At 45.9% G+C, this 22536-nt stretch overlaps 1 protein-coding gene across 2 annotated transcripts in view; it reads left to right on the top strand.

Moving 5' to 3' along the window:
• The window catches only part of LOC119389244 (cytochrome P450 3A7), a 366480-nt gene that overhangs the window by 36982 nt on the left and 306962 nt on the right, over nucleotides 1-22536 (top strand). Inside the window, exon 1 of one of the 2 annotated variants that reach the window (XM_049413487.1) lies at nucleotides 6650-6712. The exons of the other annotated variant lie outside the window; for it this stretch is intronic. The gene's annotated coding sequence lies outside the window, so the exon portion shown is untranslated. Of the gene's footprint in view, nucleotides 1-6649; nucleotides 6713-22536 lie in introns of those variants that run through there. 2 annotated transcript variants of the gene reach the window in all.

The raw sequence follows: 22536 nt of genomic DNA, 5'->3' as shown, positions 1-22536 counted from the left end.
GAGTCTGAACAATTTCTTTTACATATACAAGGTCTTTTTTTTGTTTGAATGCATTACCAATTCTTAAACTTCAAATAATACAAGAAATACTGGTTGCAGTACTTTATTGGAATCAAAACAATAACATCCGCAATGTCAATGTAAAAATATTCATTTTCATCTGCTACACGGAACCTGTGCTCATCATTGAACACATGAAACAACATACACAATGCAATATGAGCGCTAATTCACAGCGGTAAAATAATATGAAAGTAATGTTCAAAAATTCATTACAAAGCACGAAACATACACTTCCCAATGCCAGTTTGCAAGTAAAATCCAAAATGAACGCCTGCACAGACAACTTGGTGTCTGCTTACACATGAAGGCAACTCGATAAGTCAATAAAGGCTTGCAACACTTTTGAGAAATATGTGACTGTGCAATAGGCATGTTGGTGTACCATTTTTGTTTATAATGGATCAGTTTGCCCTCAGGCATGAAAACATGTCACACATGACTGTGCAGTTTCCTTTTTTGTGTAAGGACCTGTGGTGTCGACCATAGATCCACCTGCCAAGGTTTGTACACACAAACAATTATATCGGGCAAGTTGGTATGGATCCATCTTGGTAGGAACCGGACAACTTTTACAAGACACGAAAGACGAGCGAGGACACGAAAGACACAAGCGCTTAACTTCGACTAGGCGTTTATTACAAAACGTCAGAATATATAGGGGGGTGGGGGAAGAAAAAGAAACAGGAACGAAGAACAACCCACCAAAACCCACGTGTCGTGCCATACAATAGTCGTCCAATATTATCAACCACACCATCCAAAAAACAAAGTTCTTTCCGCGTGAGCGAGATAGATGGTGCGTTTACACACTCAAAGTCATCACGTGTCATTTCAGCTGCTTCAACAATCAAACGGGTTAAGAAATCTCTGTCACGATATAAAATGCATGTGTTGTCAAAATACGGCACGCAACCACACTCTTTACAATGAATAGCCAAGTGACCATCTGTGGCTTTTTGCACTTTATTGTGATGTTCTTTTACCCTCTCATTATTACATCTTTCAGTCTGACCGACGTATGCGCGACCACAAGACAGGGAAACTCTATACACAACGGACTGAGCAGACTCAACATAGTCATTACGATGCTTAATTTTGCAACCCTTCTTTTCTTTCAGCACGGGTCAGGTTTCGCTACATATTTCTTTATGTCCCTATAGAAATTTCTCTTAAGAAATCGTGTTTTCACCTCATACAGAAGAACTTCGAGCAACAGGTTTCAAGACTGCAGGCAGGAGGTTACCCGAGAAGACTGGTTATGGCTATAGCGAAATCACTCTATAGGGACATAAAGAATCACAATCGGCCGCGTGATAACACTTCCCTGCAGCAGCGTAAGACAACTGTTGTCCCCTATATCCATGGCGTGGCACACAATCTTAAAAAGATTGGAAATACGGTGGGTGTAAAAGTGCCCATGTCTGCTCCAGAGAAACTGTCGAAAAAAATTGGGGGGACGCTTAAGCTTCGCCTTTAAGAGTTGAACGCGATAGGGATATCCTGCCCCTAGTGCGCACTTCGAACACTACGAGTGTTTAACAGAATGCGCGCACTAAGGTGTGTGCCTTATGTAATGGGTAGCATGCTTTAAACCAGGAGCAATTATGCGCGAGAAACATTTTCGAAGTTGCGATGCACCACTACATGGTCTTAAAGGAATACACGCAGTAATGTGCCTTCTGTAATGGGTGGCTGTCTTTAAACCACAAAGTCATTATGATAATGACATAGTGTGACGCCCGATGGCAATGTACGCTTGTACCACGCAATATTACTGCGATATTGAATCTCGTACCATGACACCTGTATACAGGACGCGTATTTTTGGGAAGCATCAAAGTTACTTTTAGTGCAGCTCCAAGCAAAGACGTGGCTGTGTGGAAAAAAACGCGGGCCACCATATGTAATCTTTTCTTTGTCTCTAAACTCTGGTACACATTACAGGTTTTACATTGCTCGCGTATAAACGTGCAAAAGCTGCACCGTGTGTTTGCAGTATTTATATGGGGATCAGTGTGGGAACGGTCTAGTCGCACTAATCTTTTTCGTCGTGTTCGGTTCGGTGGTCTTAGTCTGTCACATTTGTTTTTAAGACAGGTCGTTAGTTGTTTTATGTTTCTGCGAGACACAAGAGACCCGTTTCTACGTGCAGTTATTCAGCTGAGGCTTGGAAGAGTTTTACCTTCACTCGTTGTCAGCTCGGACTATGTGCATGGGGCGCTTTATGGTTATCTAAAAGAAGTAGTTGGTGCATGCAATTTTTTATTGGCACGTTTCTCTAGCGAATATCTAGCGGGAGTAAAACGAAAAAGGTTGTATAGAGACCTTCTCGACATTGTTTTAGCGGTACCACTTTACAGGAGTTGTACCCTGCTGGACGTGGCGAAAATGTACTGGCCCGAGTAAAAAAAATGGCTGTCCCATCTAGTTCAAAATCATTTTTCTTTAAGCTCCATACAGGGACTCTAAAAGTTAAAACGTGGATGCATGAAAGGGGACTGTTTGTACCGTGGGGAACGCACTGTTTTCTCTGTTGTAAACCTGAAACCATCGAACATGTCTTTCTGGATTGTTGGGAAGGGGTGTTTTTCTGGGACATTCTGCAGAGAACTATAAAAAAAGATTTACGGATTGATGCCTACGGGATCAGGTTTTTACCAGTTAATGAAAAAGACGATGGAACACCTTATGATACTGTTATATTGCTCGGCCTTCACAGTATTTGGAAAAAGTACATGGCAGTCCGCCATGCCAACATCAATACACTGCCCATTCGTGAATATTTCCGCCAAACGATCACGAAGTTTATTGAAGAGTGTAAAACTAAAGACCCAATTCCAGAGTGGCTCGAACATTTTGAGCCACTTCTCCGTATAAAGGAATTCTAGTCACTATGTAACCATTCCGGTCTTTACCTCTGTATGTACTGTTTATGCACTGTAATATTATTGTATGAGGTGCAAAAGTAAGTAATAAAGAAAAAAAGACGTGGCTGTGTGGTAGAACACGTGCTTGCCACGCAGACGGCCTGGGTTCGATTGTCACCCTGACCCAATACTTTTATTATTTATTTTCTTTACAGCATTTTCGATTTTTCGGTCACGGACAACATGATGATTTTTCGCTCACAACCAACGGTGCCGACGCCGACGGCGGAATTTCTGTGATACGAGCTCTTTAACGCTATCGTGTTAATATGTAGCGAAACGTGTCCCGTGCTGAAAGAAAAGAAGGGTTGCAAAATTAAGCATCGTAATGACTATGTTGAGTCTGCTCAGTCCGTTGTGTATAGAGTTTCCCTGTCTTGTGGTCGCGCATACGTCGGTCACTGCTGAAAGATGTAATAATGAGAGGGTAAAAGAACATCACAATAAAGTGCAAAAAGCCACAGATGGTCACTTGGCTATTCATTGTAAAGAGTGTGGTTGCGTGCCGTATTTTGACAACACATGCATTTTATATCGTGACAGAGATTTGTTAACCCGTTTGATTGTTGAAGCAGCTGAAATGACACGTGATGACTTTGAGTGTGTAAACGCACCATCTTATCTCGCTCACGCGGAAAGAACTTCGTTTTTCGGATGGTGTGGTTGATAATATTGGACGACTATTGTATGGCACGACACGTGGGTTTTGGTGGGTTGTTCTTCGTTGCTGTTTCCTTTCTCCCCCCCCCCCCCCCTATATATATTCCGACGTTTTGCAATAAACGCTTACTTGAAAGTTAAGCGCTTGTGTCTTTCGTTTCCTCGCTCGTCTTTCGTGTCTTGTAAGAGTTGTGCGCTTCCTACGAAGAAGTTGTACACACAGTTGCCTTTATTCACATATTTTTAAGAAGTGTAGTAAATTTTTAAAGTCAAGCTTGGCAACATGGCATTATTTCACAGCCACGATTCACCTGTACTGTTATGCACAGGCAGTACACCTATAGTTAAAATACTTACATGCCAGCTAGGGCCTTTAAATGGGACCGGAAAAGTAGTTCCTCATCATGATCAATAGCTCAATTTATGGCTCACGCAAAAGTTCCACATTTAAAATGAATCCGAATACCATGGCAGGAAAGTTATCCAGAAGTTAGGCAATAACATGTATGGAATTAAAAATTGCCTATCAATACTGATGGTGGCTTTGCATGTTCCAGCCAAGGACTGGACATGCCATGAGGTTGAATAAAAATTGAACGGGCTATAAATAACGGCTGTAAAGCAGTCAAGAATCATGCTTAGTATAATCAATGAGTTTACATTCAGCTTCTTTGCAAGCCATGCAAAATCTTCAAATGCACACTGTTATTGGAAAGTTTGGACACAGCACCGTGCATAACACAGTGCAGCAGTTCAAGTGCTGACAATCATAAATGCTGAAAGATGTACAAAATCATCAGTATAGTTTACTCTAAGGCACATGAGTGTTCGCAGAAGAGACAGTCTTGTAGACAAACAGGTGGGCCAGAACTGTTGCTGCTTTGCCAAAAGTGTTCAGTCTTCCTGAAAAAGACATCAAGTAAAGAAGTCCATTAAGCTTCATGCATGCATGCAAAATACTAACTTGACTTCTCTTACTCCAGACTTGTCTTTAAAAAACACAAAAATAAAAAATGAGGAAGCTGCCAAGTATTTTCTTGTTAGATATGCAATGAGCGTCCAGCACACTTTTATTCTTTTATTATCTAGAAAGACGTAGCATTATGATACAGCATTATGATACACATGTACAAGCAAATGATAATTTGCTTGTACATGTGTTTCTGCAATATTTTTGTACAAGTAGCAAAAGAGCAAGGTACAATAAATAGCGTGCAGTGTCGCTTGTTGTTTCGTGGAGGCAGCCCCTATTAGAAAAATAATTCATTTATCCTCAAAACTTACTGCAAGTTCTGCCAAATTAATAATTTAAAATTCTAGGCTAGACGGGAAAAAATATGAGGTTTATTGGTGTAATGACATCGCGACGAAAAGAGACCGTACGCTAACACAGTGCAAGGCTGGCAAAAGGCGGCACAGGCTCTCGCGCAATCAGAACGCGTGTCGTTTTTCGTCCGCGTTCACAGGCGCATACTCGTTCGTGCATCTGCTCCACTACAATACCACCGGGGTGAAGCGTAGCCATCCTACTGACTCGGGGAGTACGTAGAATGAGGGGGTCGTAGTAGGGCTTGAGACGGTCGACGTGTACGGTCTCGCGTCCTCGACAGCGCAAATCTGGCGATTGTGTGAGGGGCTCGACGATGTAGTTCACCGGCGAGGTGGCACAAAGATACGGTAGGGACCATGGTAACGCGCCAGAAGTTTAGAGGAAAGGCCAGGGACGTGGGGGGGGGGGGTACCCAAAGCCAAACAAGGGAGCCAGGAGGAAACGTAGGGGCTTGGTGATGAACGTCGTCATGTCACATCTTTTGTCGACCTTGTGCTTCACCTGTCAGGGAACGAGCCAACTGACGGCAGTCTTCGGCGTATCTGGCGACTTCAGAAACTGGAATGCACTCAGAGGCATCAGGTCGGTACGGGAGTATGGTGGCCAGTAGGCAGGAAAGTTCGCGGCCGTACAAGAGAAAGAACGGGGAAAAGCCGGTAGTCGCTTGCGTCGCGGTGTTGTAAGCGAACGTAACAAAAGGTAGTACAGTGTCCCAGTTGGTGTGGTCGGAAGAGGTATACATCCTCAACATGTCGCCGAGTGTGCGGTTGAACCGCTCGGTGAGCACGGTGTGGATGGTAGGCGGTGGATTTCCGGTGAATTATGTTGCATTCAGCGAGGACGGCTTGGATGACCTCTGACACGAACACGCGACCCCTATCACTGAGTAGTTCCCGCGGAGCACCATGGCGTAGTATGAAGCTGCGAAGAATGAAAAGTGCAAGTTCGCGGGCGGTCGCTGCCGGGAGAGCTGCAGTCTCAGCGTAGCGCGTGAGATGATCGACGCCGACAATAATCCACCGGTTTCCAGAGCCACTATACGGGAGGGGGCCATAGAGGTCGATACCCACGCGGTCAAATGGGCGAGCCGGGCACGAGAGCGGCTGCAACGTGCCAGTAAGGTGTCGCGGAGGTGTCTTGCTTTGTTGGCATGTAGGGCAAGACTGAACGTATTTCTGAACAAAGCGATACATTCCTCGCCAGTAATATCGCTGACGCCGCCTTTCGTAGGTTTTCAAGACGCCGGCGTGAGCACTTTGGGGATCTGCATGGAAATTCGCGCAGACGTCAGAGCGCATATGACTAGGGACAGCGAGGCGCCACTTCCGACCATCTGGCATGTAGTTGCGGCGGTACAGAATGTTGTCTCGCACGGAAAAGTGAATGCTTGACGGCGTAGCGCTCTCGTCGAAGGGACAGCAGACGGATCGGTAAGGTAGTCGAGCAACAAGGCAAGGTGTGGGTCCTTACGCTGCTCCGAAAGCATGTCATTGGTGCTTAATGGTGACAAGGTGGTAACGTGGGGTGACAGAGAAGCCGCATCTGGTGTTATTGGCGAGCGGGAGAGTGCATCAGCATCTGCATGCTTGCGACCGGAACGATATACGACACGAATGCCGTATTCCTGCAATCGAAGTGCCCAACGGCCCAGGCGTCCCGACGGGTCTTTCAAGGTGGAAAGCCAACAGAGAGCGTGGTGGTCTGTAACCACGTCGAAAGGACGGCCGTAAAGGTAGGGGCGAAACTTCGTCAATGCCCAGATTATCGCCAAGCACTCCTTCTCTGTCACGGAGTAGTTTAATTCAGCCTTCTTGATGGCACGACTTGCATAAGCGACAACGTATTCACCTTTGGTGCCTTTCCGTTGTGCCAAAACTGCACCAAGACCGACGCCACTTGCATCGGTGTGAATTTCTGTGGGAGCAGTGGGGTCGTAGTGACAAAGGATAGGTGGTGAGGTCAACAGGCGGCGCAACTGGAGAAATGCGTCATCACATGAAGGTGACCATGCCGAGATACCTTTGCTGTTGGCAAGCAGACTCGTCAAAGGTGCGATGATGGACGCGAAGTTGCGCACAAAGCGGCGAAAATAGGAGCAGAGGCCGACAAAACTTCTGAGGGCTTTCATCGATGTGGGCTTTGGGAATTCGGCGACAGCTCGAAGCTTATCGGGATCCGGAAGAACGCCGTCTTTTGAGATGACATGTCCCAAGATGGTTAGCTTCCGTGCTGCGAAGTGGCACTTCTTGGTGTTAAGTTGTAGGCCCGCAGAAGTTAGGCACGTGAGAATTTCGTGCAGACGAGCAAGGTGTGTCGGGAAATCTGCTGTAAAGACTACTATGTCGTCCAGGTAACACAAGCAAGTCTTCCACTTGTGGCCTCGAAGGATGGTATCGATCATGCGCTGAAATGTTGCAGGTGCGTTGCAGAGCACAAATGGCATGACGTTGAACTCATATAGGCCATCGGGCGTTACAAAGGCTGTTTTAGGGCGATCACATTCAGCCATAGGCACCTGCCAATACCCAGAACGCAGATCCAAGGATGTAAAGTACTTGGCGCCTTGTAAACAGTCAAGAGCATCGTCTATTCGTGGTAGCGGGTAGACGTCTTTGTTCGTAATCTTGTTTAGGCGGCAGTAGTCAACGCAAAATCGAATGGTGCCATTTTTTTTCTTGACCAATACCACAGGTGATGACCAAGGACGTTGAGAAGGCTGTATGACTCCACGTTGAAGCATGTAATCCACTTGCTCCGTAATGATGCGGCGCTCTTCGGCGGAAACGCGGTAAGGCCGCTGTCGCAGGGGCGAGTGGGAGCCGGTGTCGATAGTATGACTGATAGTCGTGGTGCGGCCTAACGAAGGTTGTTGAAAGTCGAAAGAAGAGATAAACTTGTTAAGGAGATCAACAAGTTGGCGGCGATGAGAGGGGGAGAGGTTTGCATCAATGGCGTTGTCGAACGCTGACGAACTTGATGGCTGAGATGCGGGAGTGATTGTGGCGATGTGACATGTGGTGTCATCGGGAAGATCAAGATCATCGATGTGGTTGACAGGTTGTACAGATCCTAAACTTTCACCACGAAGTAAGGCAATGGGGTAGTTGCAGTGGTTTGTAATCAGCATTATGGTTGACTCAGACGCAATTGTGAGAACGGCAAATGGGAGAACGATGCCCTTGCGTTCAGTAAACAATGGAGATGGCGTAAACACTACCGTGGCATCAGGTTGAGCAGTACACGAAAGGGTAATAGGGACTGAAGTTTCCGGAGGCAAGGTGGTGTCGGCATCAACGATGAGTTTGCAGGGAAGGAGAGAACGGTCGGGAGATGAAAATTCACATGTTGACACAAGGGACACTTCCGCACGTGAACAGTCGATGATAGCGTCATGACGTGAAAGGAAATCCTAACCCAGGATGGCGTCATGAGAGCAAGATGGCAGGATAAAAAATTCGACGATGTACATAATGTCTTGGATGACGACGCGCGCCGTACACACAGCTGAGGGATGAATGCGTTGAGCGCTAGCCGTGGACAGCACCATGCCAGAGAGAGATGTCACTTTCTTGAGCCTCCGACAAAAGTTCGCGTTCTTCACAGAAACGGCTGCCCCGGTATCTACAAGTGCTACTGCGGCGACTCCCTCAACTTCGACATCAATAACGTTTTGCGGCGAAAATGGAGGCCTTGAGAACTGCACTGATTAGTTTCCCTCATCAGAAGGTGGGCGAGGACGCATAGGCGATGGCGACCGCCGACAAGGAGAAGGGAAACGAGCACTTGCTGAGCGGCGATCCGAGTCGGAGTGCCTCTGCTCGGATGCAGATGTGGTGGCATGTTGCGGCACGTAGGTAGCAGTTCCGAAGGAGGCGTACGCAGGTGTGGGACGGCGGCGGCAGACGCGCGCAATATGGCCAGCGATACCACACGCGAAGCAGATAGGGCGGTTATCATGAGTGCGCCACGCATCTAATGGACGGAATAAGTGTGGTGGGGGCCTGTAAACTGAAGGCGAGGCGGGATGGGGTGGTGCCGATAAGGAGCTTGGATGCGGTAGGGGCCGCGCGACCACAGCTGCGTAGCTGAGATGTGGAGATGGAGCAGGCGGTGCGTAGTCGGAACTCGAGAGGCGGGACGACATGGAAGTGCACGGGTAAGACCCCGGAAGTGCAGGGAGGGACCCACAAATTTCGGTGCGTATGGCCTGCTGCAGCGTCGGGGGCAGGCTTGCGGTGGGCGCGTCGCTATGAGGCAGCAGGGAGAGCTGTCGGGCCACTTCCTCTCTGATAAAGTCCTTGATCTGGTCTGTAAGGGTGCCCTGGCAAACGTTGCCGTTTGCGACTGCGAAGGCCGAGATCGAATCTGCTGGTGGGAGACTTTGCCGGGCGATGGAACGCTGACGGCGCAATTCGTCAAAGCTCCGGCACAGGCTTACGAGCACAGCCATAGTGGTCGGGCTTTTCGCCAGCAACATCTGGAATGCGCCATCTTCGATACCCTTGAGGATGTGTCTGATCTCGTCTTCCGGCATAGATGGGTTAACCCGCCTGCAGAGGTCCAGCACATCCTCAATGTAACTGGGAAATGTCTCGCCAGGCTGCTGTGATCGGTGGCGTAGACGCTGGTCACCGCGGAGCTTGCGCACCTCTGGTCGGCCGAATGCTTCGGTGACGAGAGTCTTGAAGGCTGACCAGTCGGCGATGGCGGATTCGCGGTTGGTGAACCAAAGTTTAGCGACGTCAGCCAAGTAAAAGATAACGTAGCCGAGCTTAGAGTCGTCATCCCATTTGTTGCTAGCGCTCACGCGTTCGTATAAGGAGAGCCAGTCTTCGACGTCGCGCTCACCACTTCCGCTGAAGATGGGCAGGTCTCGTTGACGGGTAGAGCCGGGGCAGGGGGTCGGGACAGCCGGTGGTGCTGCCTGGACAGTGACTGCGTTAGTCATGTTGTCCGGTGGTCGCTCGGCCAACCTGCGAGAGCGGAGCTCCAGGTCTGGTTGGGAATCTCAGCAACCTCCACCAAATGTGATGAGGTTTATTGGTGTAATGAGGTCGCGACGAAAAGGGACCGTACGCTAACACAGTGCAAGGCTGGCAAAAGGCGGCACAGGCTCTCGCGCAATCAGAACGCGGGTCGTTTCTCGTCCTCCTTCACAGGCGCATACTCGGTCGTGCATCTGCTCCACTACAAAAGGTAACACAATATTAACGCCGTATCTACTTCCTACTTTCTTTAGCCCGTGAGATACGCAATGAATGTACGGTGTACCTACGACACGTTTCTTCCTATTCGCTTTAATGGCGTTAATGTTGTTTTCACGGCTGCCAATAAGCTAGGTAAGATTTGCACCGCTGTGCAGAGGAAGAATGAGCGAGTAAAAGACAAGAAGCGGATCGATATTTGTTTCGTAAAACACACCAACAAATTCACTGATTGCCGTACGAGTGTGGTGTATAAGGTCCCTTTCAGCTGCGGCCGCTTCTACGTTCAACAGACGGGTCGATGCATTAACCAGAGATTGTTGGAACATAAGAGATCGCTAACCGGAGGCTCACCTTCTAATCTATCTTTACATTGTCGAGATTGTAAGTGCACGACAAAATTCGATGAATGCTAGTAAGGTCAACTTGTTGGCTAGTTGGTAAAGCATGATGAAACGGGAAACAGCGCGGTAAACGACGACAAAGAAGGAACACACACACCACACCACACGAAGCGCTGACTGACAACTGAATTTTATTCGGGCGAAAAGTATATAAATACACTTTTAGGCGCACCACGTCACAAACAAAATGACACAAACAAAGCATGAAAAAGCACAGAGACACAAAAAAACAGAAACCTTGGTCATCGCCACATGGTGCATCGTGACTGGAAGGCGTAAGCGGTTCAGTTGATACGGTTAGCCGATAAATACGAAATTTCTTTGTCAGATAGTAAAACAGATGGACTACTGACACACTTTTCTTTTAACAATGAAATGTGATGCGCTTCGATAATCTCTCTTGTCATTTGATTTTGGTTCCTAGCTAACACGTCACAATTCTCAAACTTAGGGCGACAACCACATTGCTTACAATGAATACCCAAATGACCACTAACGGAACTGGTCACGTTATTGTTATGCTCACGAAGTCTATCATTTAAACACCGGCCAGTCTGGCCGATGTAGAATCTGCCGCATGACAAGGGAATGCGGTAGACGACGTTACTTATACATGACACGAAAGGTGACTTGTGTTGTTTACTACAGCCGATACTGTCATCGGGGGTGCTGTTGACGCGGTTACACATTTTTGACAACTTCTTAGGTGCACTCAAAACTACTCTAACATTGACCCGCTGACCAATCCGCTTCAAATTGTGTGATACTTTATGCAAGTAAGGTAAAACAGTGAGTTTTTGACCTTGCGCATGTCTAACGTTAGTATCACTTGCACGTGCCGAGGGGTTACAAACGTTTATTTCCTTAAAAAGCTTTTGTGCTACCGAAGCTAGCACGTAGTGCGGGTAACCAGCTCCTATCAATCTAGTCACCTGGCCTTGAAAACTATCACACTTACAGTGCACGCACGATTTTCGGAGCGCGTTCGACATGCACAACTTGGCGATTCCTCTTTTTATCAACTTTGAATGGGAGCTGTGAAACGACAAAATGTGTTTCTTGCTGCGCGGTTCAAAACTCCAACAGACACCCTCGGAACTCCATTTTAAACGTAGGTCCAGAAACCTAATCGAATTCTCAGACGGCATTTCACAGGTTAATTCGAGGGGATTTTCACAGGATCTGAAAATATCTACTAGATTAGAGGCGGATTCCTCAAACAAGCCTGAGTCACAGTCTAGGCACACCAGAAAATCGTCAACGAAACGGAAAACTTTTAAAACACAAGAATGGGCAATACATCAGGAAACCTTACGGTCAACACTGGCCAAGAAAATGTCACTAAGAATGGGTGCGATACATGACCCTATACTAATTCCTTGCCTTTGTAGATAGGTGCACCCCTCCCATGATGAAAAAAGTGATTTCAAATAAATTGACAACAGTTCAAGGAAATTTGCAACAGTTAATCCAGTTGAATTTTGAAAATCTACAGCGCCAACATTATCTATACAATCTTCTACGCACGACAGCAATGCGTCTTGGGGAATAGAGTAGTACAGATCTTTTAGATCTATTGAAAAAGCGGCAAATTTCTTCGGGTGTCGATGCTCCAGAAACTCGATAACGTCCTCAGAGCTTTTAATCTTGAAAGGATCACTAGGAGCAAGCAACGAGAGCTTGTCTTTTAGGAACAAGGAAACACATTTTTGCCAAGTATTACTTTCAGATACAATCACTCTGAAAGGGGCGCCGATTTTATGTGTTTTAACTGTAAAAACATCTTTAGAGCGTTCGAAGTGCACTTGCTCATGCTCTGCGCAAGGCTCTTCAGATTCAATCTTTTGCACAGCTTAAGTGCTTCAGACTTGACCTTAGCCAACGACACATCATCTTTACGAGAAAACACGGAGTCAATCGCTTAAGTTCCTTTCACCTTTTGTAAGGATTTCGGCATTACTGCGAAACCGCCTTCTTTATCTGCTTCAAGCAGATAAAGGGAGCTCTGCTTCAAAAAAGTCACTGTACGTGTTATTGCTAATGGACACTTTTCGGACTTGTACTCAGCTACCACATCCAGACCCTCGGAGACGCACCTATCAGCTTCGGCGTCATTAGCGAGACGAGAAACTTGCCTGACGTACGTCACAAGTTCAGGGGCAGAACTCCTGGGAGGGACCGCAAATTTCGGTCCCATGCCGAGAACATCTCGCGCAAACTCAGGCAGAACGACGTCACCGTAGGTGTGGATTGAGTTACCAGAGGTGGCAGGCCTTCTTGGAATCATTGCACGCAGATGTGGGAGGGTGTGTTGCCAAACGAACTCGGTGGTCCTGTTGGCCATGCTTGAGAAGAACCGGAACTGCTGTGTTGCGATAGTAGGACGGTACATTGAATGCAGCTTCAGGTACAAGCTTTCCCTGAACACACGAGCCTGGTACTGCCACTCAGCTCGAAGAATCTTGCAGACGCGCACACCATGAGTGGGAGATGGTTCCAAGCATCCGAATATCCTCCTAACATCGGGGGGTATCAGTCTCTGACGGATACAAAAACCTAGAGAACGCGCACGACAGGCAGACACAGCGATGTATGTGACCAAAGCACACGGATCCAAGGACGATACTTTGACGGAGCCTTTTGAAGAAGAAATAAAGTCTAGTAAGGTCAACTTGTTGGCTAGTTGGTAAAGCATGATGAAACGGGAAACAGCGCGGTAAACGACGACAAAGAAGGAACACACACACCACACCACATGAAGCGCTCACTGACAACTGAATTTTATTCGGGCGAAAAGTATATAAATACACTTTTAGGCGCACCACGTCACAAACAAAATGACACAAACAAAGCATGAAAAAGCACAGAGACACAAAAAAACAGAAACCTTGGTCATCGCCACATGGTGCATCGTGACTGGAAGGCGTAAGCGGTTCAGTTGATACGGTTAGCCGATAAATACGAAATTTCTTTGTCAGATAGTAAAACAGATGGACTACTGACACACTTTTCTTTTAACAATGAAATGTGATGCGCTTCGATAATCTCTCTTGTCATTTGATTTTGGTTCCTAGCTAACACGTCACAATTCTCAAACTTAGGGCGACAACCACATTGCTTACAATGAATACCCAAATGACCACTAACGGAACTGGTCACGTTATTGTTATGCTCACGAAGTCTATCATGACAAGAGAGATTATCGAAGCGCATCACATTTCATTGTTAAAAGAAAAGTGTGTCAGTAGTCCATCTGTTTTACTATCTGACAAAGAAATTTCGTATTTATCGGCTAACCGTATCAACTGAACCGCTTACGCCTTCCAGTCACGATGCACCATGTGGCGATGACCAAGGTTTCTGTTTTTTTGTGTCTCTGTGCTTTTTCATGCTTTGTTTGTGTCATTTTGTTTGTGACGTGGTGCGCCTAAAAGTGTATTTATATACTTTTCGCCCGAATAAAATTCAGTTGTCAGTCAGCGCTTCGTGTGGTGTGGTGTGTGTGTTTCTTCTTTGTCGTCGTCTACCGCGCTGTTTCCCGTTTCATCGATGAATGCGCAGTGTTGTACCGGCATAGAAATGAAGAAACGCGCCTGATGATTGAAGCATGGCATATCGAGAATAGTGGTAGCGCATGCGTGAGCCAACCGTCGATTAACTTGCATAAAGATTAAATCAAATGCCTTAACAGTTATCTTCCACATAGACCACCACGCGTGCCGGAGTTTCATAGTTCAGGGCTAATGCCTCATTTGAAGCAGTCACAACAGGACTAATATTTGTGTCGCAAATCTGTGAGCGCTTTTGCTACTACCGAACCCCAAAACAAAGTTAAACACCATAATAACAATGCGCTGGCGAGCTTAAAAGTACTTCGATGTACACGTGTCACTTCACTGTAAAGGTAATGCATCACAATACTGACCGTCTGAAGCAAAATGGAAAGGCGAGCTAGTTGGCGGGTAATAGGAGAGGATCGGGTTTAGGTATATATTTTCTCGTGAAGCAATAATGCTTTCAGTTGTGAGTAAGCACTGGTGTTGTGCCCTCTCTTGCCCTTGTCTTCTTATCACTGCTGTTATATTTCGCCAGGAATGCTACGAATCCCTCCTAATCCAGTGAATTTCATGCTGTAGGTGTCTATTATCGAGGCACTGCCCTGTAAATTCAGTATAGCGTTATAGGTGTGACAGAGTGCAGGCGCAGATTCTGCATACTGTATCGGATGACTGAGATAAGAGCTACCACGAAATTGGACTCAAAATAGTCGCACTCTCAAGGTTGCCAATGTATCAATGGCTTGCTTCATTACACGGTATGCATTGTGCTATTCAGAAATGCATTCTATTTGATGACACTCTCCTAACCAGGTGGATGCTATGAACCCAGGTTCTGCGAAGCATCCAGATAAGCTTCATGAGTTCTTAGAAAGCTGCTGGTGTCCGCAGCTGCATAGCGTTGCATGTGCCATCTTGAGCACCATCTGCAAAGTAAAAAAAAATTGTATGCATTTTGTGCAGTGAATCCCTATTTCATGCCGCACTGAACAGGTGCGGCATGAAATAACAATATCTAATTTAGATAACAGGTATAAATTCAGTTTGACATCCATGCATGAAACAATTTTTTTACTATAAATTTATTATCCTAACGCACCCTAACACCAAGAACTAATTCAGAATATTATACAAAACTGGCCGTGTAGATAAATGTATAACGTTAAGCGCAGTACTGAATTGATGAGGACGGGACAGGGAGTGACACACACACACACACACAAGCGTTAACTTTCAACAAAGATTTATTGTGAGCCGGATCACTGCATAAATAATGAAAATTGCGGGCATCAGGAATGCCCAATGTGGAGGATCTAGGAATGAACTTTAGCAGATTCGAGGTGAGGGCCAGTTGGTGATGGAGCATACTTGGTGAAAATTAAGCGCAATGGACGGGACAAAAGAAGGAGCACACAGGACGAAGCACTACTAACAACTGTGAACATTTATTGAAAACATAACCGCAGCAAGACAATGTGCGCATGTGCACAAGGCTTCCATGATCTGCACCAAAAGCAACAACAAACAACAAAGCCAGGCGCGAAATAGAACTCCGTGACAACAGCAACACGTGTAAAATGAAATCACCAAAACGACCGAATGATAGGTGGCACGTGGTTACACAGTTGAATACCTATAACCGGGAAAAAACAAGAGACCAAAAGATAAAAAGAAGATATCAATTAAGAGATACCGAAAAAACGTGCTTAAAACTGGCCATTAATGAAATGCACTTCTTTATTTAATAAAGCAACTGAAGCGACACTCACGCACGTGTCGGGTCCACAACCTTCCATCAACGCAGCTTCCAAGATTTCACGTTGCAGTTTGGTATCTCCGCGACCTACTACTACCGTATTCTGCAACTTTGGGAAACAACCGCAAACTTTCGTGTGTAGAGCAAGGTCCGAACCTTCTCCTGACTTTAAGCACCTATAGTGCTGTCGTAATCGTTTATTAAGGCACTGACTCGTCTGACCCAAGTAAACATGACCGCAGCTTAATGGAATTTTGTACACGACCGAATCTGTGCATTCGACATACCGATATTCGTGTTTCGTGGTGCAGCGGTTACTTGTTCGGGTGTTTGGCACGCGTTTGCATGGTTTTGCTAATTTGCAAGGAGCGGAGAAAACAAAACCCACCCCATGCTTAGCGGCAACCTGTCTCAAGTTATGTGACAATTTGACCTCGTACGCACCACTAATCAAAGGAACGCCTACATCTACCGCGTGCTCCTTGCGAAGCTGGTTTAGAAGCGTTTCTGCGACCGCTAGTAAGAGCGGATGGAGGTACCCCCGCCTGTTGCAAACGTTCGGTTTGGAGACTGAAGCTTTCCGCCAACCTGTGTGGGCAAGACTTTACAAGGGCTGAACTGAGACATAATTTTGCGATTCCCCTTTTAATGACCTTGTAATGTGAGGAATCAAAGGGTAGTACGACTTTTTTTTTTGTTCTTGGCATGTAAGCCCAGCAGATATGGTCATGGTGACTGAAGGATAGTCGAAGGTCTAAAAATTGAATGGAGTCGTCCTGTTGTACCTCGAACGTGAACTTCAACGAGGACGAACACTTTTCAAACACTTCCACGATGGACGTAGCCAGTAGCGATAAACGTGTCAGTAGAGCTACATCTAAAATGTCTAAAAAATTGTGCACGTATCTGAAGACACTAGCAACGCCTATATGGGCTTCTCAAGTAAACGCTTGATCTGTAAGTCGAACATGGCAAGAAAAATTTCACAAAGGACTGGCACTACGCAGGAGCCCATACAGTTGCCTTGCTTTTGAATGAACAGGTCGTTGTCAAAAGAAATAAAGGTAACGCTAAGGTAGAAGCTCAGTAGCTCAAAGAACTGCTCTTTGGGCACACCACAATGATTTTGAAAAGCCACCGCGCCGCAATAGTCAACGAGTTCGCTCACCGCCGGAAACAACTGGTCGTGTGGGACAGAGTAGAAAAGTTCCTCGATGTCTGTCGACAGACCACATTTGGGTCCTTTGTAGTCTTGTAGCAGCGCTTGCGTCACACATTCCAAACTCTTGACCTTGAAAGGATCAACCGGCGATAGCTTCTTGAGATGCTTGAGCAGGTAGCCACTCAGGACGCCCTGCCAACACCCCTTCTCAGATACAGTTGTTCTTAAGGGGTACTGATCCTTGTGGGTTTTTGCAGCAAAAAATACTTCTAGGGCACTGGATTTTAAGTCCTTAACTTGCTTATGCAACCCACACAGACTCATTTGGTCGAGAAGAGAAAGCGCAGCAGTTTTCGCTTTTGTTGGTTTCAGCTTTGCCGGCACGATGTTCTTGTGGATGGCCTCTTCAGCCTTCATGCGAAAGAGTCGATTGGGCATGACTGTAAATGCGCTCTCTTTGTCCGAAAGTTTGGGGTTGTTTCCCAAGGTGGCAGAATACGGTAGTAGTAGGTCGCGGAGATACCAAACTGGAGCGCGAAATCTTGTAAGCTGCGTTGATTGAAGGTTGTGGACCTGACACGTGCGTGAGTTTCGCTTCAATTGCTTTAATAAATAATTGAATTGACTTTATTTTTTCTGTTTACAACAGAAAGGAAGCAGAAGCTAAAGGCCATGTGGCCTAACAAAGGCTTCTGCTCCTTCGACAGTTCGGCACGCAGGCCGTACGTAGCACACAAGTCAATAAAAAATATACTGTACATATAGATTCAACTGAAGAGTCACGAAATGAAAACGACATGTGTACAAAAAAGTAGGAAATACTAGAGTCGCGAGAAGAAAGCAAAACAAAAAACTACATAATACACTGATATGTCATTTTCTGCCCCAGTCAACAACCAAAATTTGCAATTTAGACAAGGAAATTGATAATACACACAGCAGTTTTTTCAGACAAACTCAATATTGTGTGAAATGAGCACTGTTTTGAATGATTCATTTGACACTTCCATAACTTCGTTGTGAAATTCGTGTATTCTATTGAGTAGTGAAGGTGTTTGGTAACATATTAACTGTTTCCCGTAATTCGCTCTTATTTTTGGTGTTCTCAGATGATGTTGTCGTAAGCGGTAGTGCGGGTTGGTGGGTGCATCCATGATGTAATGTGTCCTGTTTTGTTTGATATGCCGCATTAACTTGTAATAGTACACTTGATTTGCCTTTAACATAGAGTACTTTATAAAAACAGGCTGCGTTCTAAAGTTTTGTAAAGGTCCACGATAACCATCAGATGCCCGTAGGACCCTTTTTTGCAGTACAATCAGCTTCTAATTTTTTTGTGTGGTAGTGCCCCAAATTAATATGCAGTAAGTTAGTCGGGAGTAAAACAGAGCGTAATACAACGAAATTTTCAGCCAAAGAGGAACCAGAGTACTTAATCTATATAAGCAACCAACGGTTTTACTTAATTCTGTTACAGTTTTGTCGACATGTATGTTCCAGGCCAAATCTTCCTGAAACCACCATCCTAAAAATTTTTGACATTTCACCTGCTCGATTATTCTATCATCGAAAACAATAGTTGCGTTGCAGTTTCGCGGTTTATTAATTGGGGCAAATATCATATATTTTGTTTTGGAGGTGTTCATTTGTAATTTATTCTGCCGTAACCAGGAGGAGAGTTGCTTCATATAGTAGTTTACTTTTAACTCAGAGATCTGGTATAGTGGCAGCTTTAAAGAAAATGTTCGTATCGTCTGCGTACATAACTAATTGTGGCGACTCAGGGATATCACACAAGTCATTGATATACATGATGAACATCATAGGTCCAAGTATTTAACCTTGTGGGACACCCGTATTGATTTCAGCGTAAGTCGAAACACCGTTATTTATACTGATATATTGATATCGGTTTGTTGGGTAATTACGTAAAAGTTTGAGTGCGTCTCCCCGTACACCATACTTTTCCAGCTTATCAATTAAGAAGTTGTGAACCGAATTAAATGCTTTTCTGAGATCAACAAATAGACCTAATGTATACGTCGATTTTCAATATTCGATATTATTTCATGTTTAATATTAAGAAGAGCTCCTTCACAAGATTTCTTTTTTTGAAAACCGTACTGCATGTCACTGATTACGTTGTATTTATTAAAGAATTTCTGCAGTCTAACGTTTAAGGCACTCTCAAAGACCTTTGATAAGACAGGTAAGACAGAAATGGGCCGGCAATTTGTCATTAAATGTTTATTCCCTCCTTTGTGGATAGGGCACACTCGTGCTATTTTTAGAAGATCGGGAAATGTACCGCTTTCAAACATTCTGTTTATGATATGAACTAAAACGGGTGTGATAATATCCGCAATATATTTCATTGGTTCTGGTTTGACATCATCATGACCAGCAGAAACATTGTTTTTCACTTTGAGGAGTAGCTGAGCAACTCCAGTAGGTGTAACAGGTGTAAGTATCATCGAGTTAGAGAGGCTGGAACTGTTCACGATAGGTGTGGTCGTGTGTTCCTCCTTGTCCTCCTGACAAGGAGAAACACACGAGGATAAAGAAGCGCGTTTCATTATTGGCCACTTTTAAGCGCGTTTTTTCGGTATCTATTTAGTGATATCTTCTCTTTAGCTTTTAGTCTCTCGTTTTTTCCCGGTTGTAGGTGTTCAACTGTGTAGCCACGTGCCACCTATCATTCGGTCGTTTTGGGGATTTCATTTTATACGTGTTGCTGTTGTCACGGGATTGTATCTCGCGCCTGGCTTTGTTGTTTGTTGTTGCTTTTGGTGCAGATCATCGGAAGCCTTGCGCACATGCGCACATTGTCTAGCTGCGGTTATGTTTTCAATAAATGTTCACAGTTGTTAGTAGCGCTTCGTCCTGTGTGCTCCTTCTTTTGTACCGTCCATTGCACTTAATTTTCACCAAGCATAATCTAGGAATGACAATGCTTTTCTGGACAATGACAATGAAGGTGCGCTGACACAATCTTGGCCTAACTCGTGTATGGTAGCTGATTCAACTATCAACGGCGTGGTTTTATCTTTGTGCCTGCGTACGACAGAGCACTCATGAAAAACAGGCGAACACCCACACGTGCTGCAATGCGCGGATAACAACCCATATCGCCACCCTTCTTTGCATTGTTTTTTTGTTCTGTAAGCCAGTAGTTAAGGCACCGCCCCGTCTGCCCCACGTAGAATTTCCCACACGAAAGGGGGAGCCTGTACACGACCTCTTCTTTGCACTGCACGTGGCGAGTTCTGTGATTTTTAAAGCAGCCGCGCGCTTTTTGAGCAGTGGGGTTGCTGAGCCTGCACAGCTTCCCAGCCTGTTTGGAGCCGTAAAAGCGACGCCAATGTTTGCTCTAGCGCCCACTTTTTTAAGTTGTGGGAAATCTTGTGAAGGTGTGGCAGGACAGCGAACCTCTTCTGGGAAATCCCAACAGCAGCGGCGTTCTGTTGGCGACCTGAAGGCTTTTTGAGCAGGGATTCTGCGACTGACACCAGAAGGTGGTCAGGGTAGCCTGCTTGTGCAAGGCGAGCCTTTTGGCAATCAACGCTGGTCGCCATTAAATCGCGGCATGATTTGCTTATAGCATTGTCGAGGCAGTGCCTGACGACACTCCTCTTGACTAATTTCGAGTGGAATGAAGAAAACAGTAACAAAGGTTTGTTTCCCGTTGGATCATACAACCAACACGCGTGTGTGTCGTGGAAGTAAAATCGAACATCTAAAAATTTTAGGGAACCGTTTTCTCCCGAGACCTCGTAAGTAAGCTGCAATGGCTGTAGGCAGTCACGGACCAGTGTGAGTAGGTTAGAAACTTGCGATTCTAAGGAACCTTTGTCACAATTCATTAAAAACAGGTAGTCGTGAACGTATCTAAAACATTCAAAAACGCTAGTCCCAGTAAGATGCGTCAGGAGGGTTCTGTTGAGGATACCTAAGAACAAGTCGCTTAAAATGGGCGCGATACAGGACCCTATACTAGAGCACTGCACGGGCCCTGATTCCCGGCCCGGGCCCGGAACTCATTAAAGTTTATCCGCCCGAACCCGGCCCGGTGAGACAAAGCGAAGCCCTGGCCCGGCCCGAACCCGAGAAAAAATTTCGCTTACCCGGCCCGGCCCGACCCGGCCCGACCGCAGATCGGGCACGACAGGGGCCCGAGCGAATAATCTAGCTTGTGTTGCCCGTACAAAGAATAGACAGCAAAACGTTTCAAATGGCAAATGTCTACTCTTCGTTGGCCCCGCCACGGTGGTGTAGTGGTTATGGTGCTCGACTGCTGACCCGAAGGTCGCGGGATCGAATCCCGGCCGCGGCGGCTGCATTTTCGATGGAGGCGAAAATGTCTGAGGCCCGTGTACTTAGATTTAGGTGCACGTTAAAAAACCCCAGGTGGTCGAAATTTCTGGAGCCCTCCACTATGGCGTCTCTCATAATTATATGGTGGTTTTGGGACGTAAAACCCCAGATATTATTACACTTTGTTGGTGCATGCTTCGTTAACAATTATATTTTAACCTACGGTAATTTCTTGTAAAAAGGGGCTCACGGTGGAAGCATGTAACTGAGCGGGGGTACGATGAACGTCGGTGGTGGTAGAAAACATTTTTATTACAGAAAATTAACCAAAGAGTTGCAGTGTAAGACATTGCATGCTTGAGTGGCCAGACCCTATTCCGGGACCCCAGTGGAGCTGGCAGCTGCCCGAGCACGCGTCACCAAGGAGCGTTGAGCATCCAAGGTAGAGCAGCTGAGCACGTACTCCTCCCAAGCCTCTCTAGTTGGGAAGGGTGATAAGAAAGGAAGTGGGCTGGAGAGGCATGAAGCTACGGCGTGATAGGTGTCGGCGAGGACCTGACAGGTCGAGCAGGTGCCATTGATTTCCGGCAAAAAGTGCCTGGCGACCGCCGGACTGAGATAGGTGTTCGTCTGGAGGCTGCGTAGCAGTCGTTCGTCCGCTTTCTCCAGACCACGTGCGTGGTCTGGGTAGAGGCGGCGCGAAGCACGGTAATGACGTCGGGATCATCAAGAGCGTTTTGTAGCAGATATTGCAGTAAGGAAAGTGATTGAGAGAATGAGATCAGTTTTATTAGGGAGAGCAATAAAAAACAGAGGAGACAGAGAACATAACGCTCTCTTCACTTTGTTCTTATTGCACTCTCTATTGACATTTAAAGCACGCTTTAACGACTAAAAGAATCGTGCACTCCTTTGGACAAGTAGCAGCTGTCTTCAGCATAGTAGCGCCTTGCCACAGCAAGAGAAATAGAGGAAAAAAGCCATAATTATTACCTTCGTTGTAAATAAACTAACCTAGATAAAAATTATAATGAACCGCGTTCACCACGTGTACTTTTAGAAAGACGTATATAAGCAGCCCAAAGGAAGAAAAAAAACTATTTGCGAAAGCATACATTTCATATATCACACCACTGCTAGTACAGGCTTCTGTGGCATA

This window comes from Rhipicephalus sanguineus, chromosome 1 (assembly GCF_013339695.2).
Source record: "Rhipicephalus sanguineus isolate Rsan-2018 chromosome 1, BIME_Rsan_1.4, whole genome shotgun sequence".
NCBI lineage: Eukaryota > Metazoa > Arthropoda > Arachnida > Ixodida > Ixodidae > Rhipicephalus > Rhipicephalus sanguineus.
Note: the sequence above shows the minus strand (reverse complement) of the source record. Positions and strands in the feature narration are given on the sequence as shown.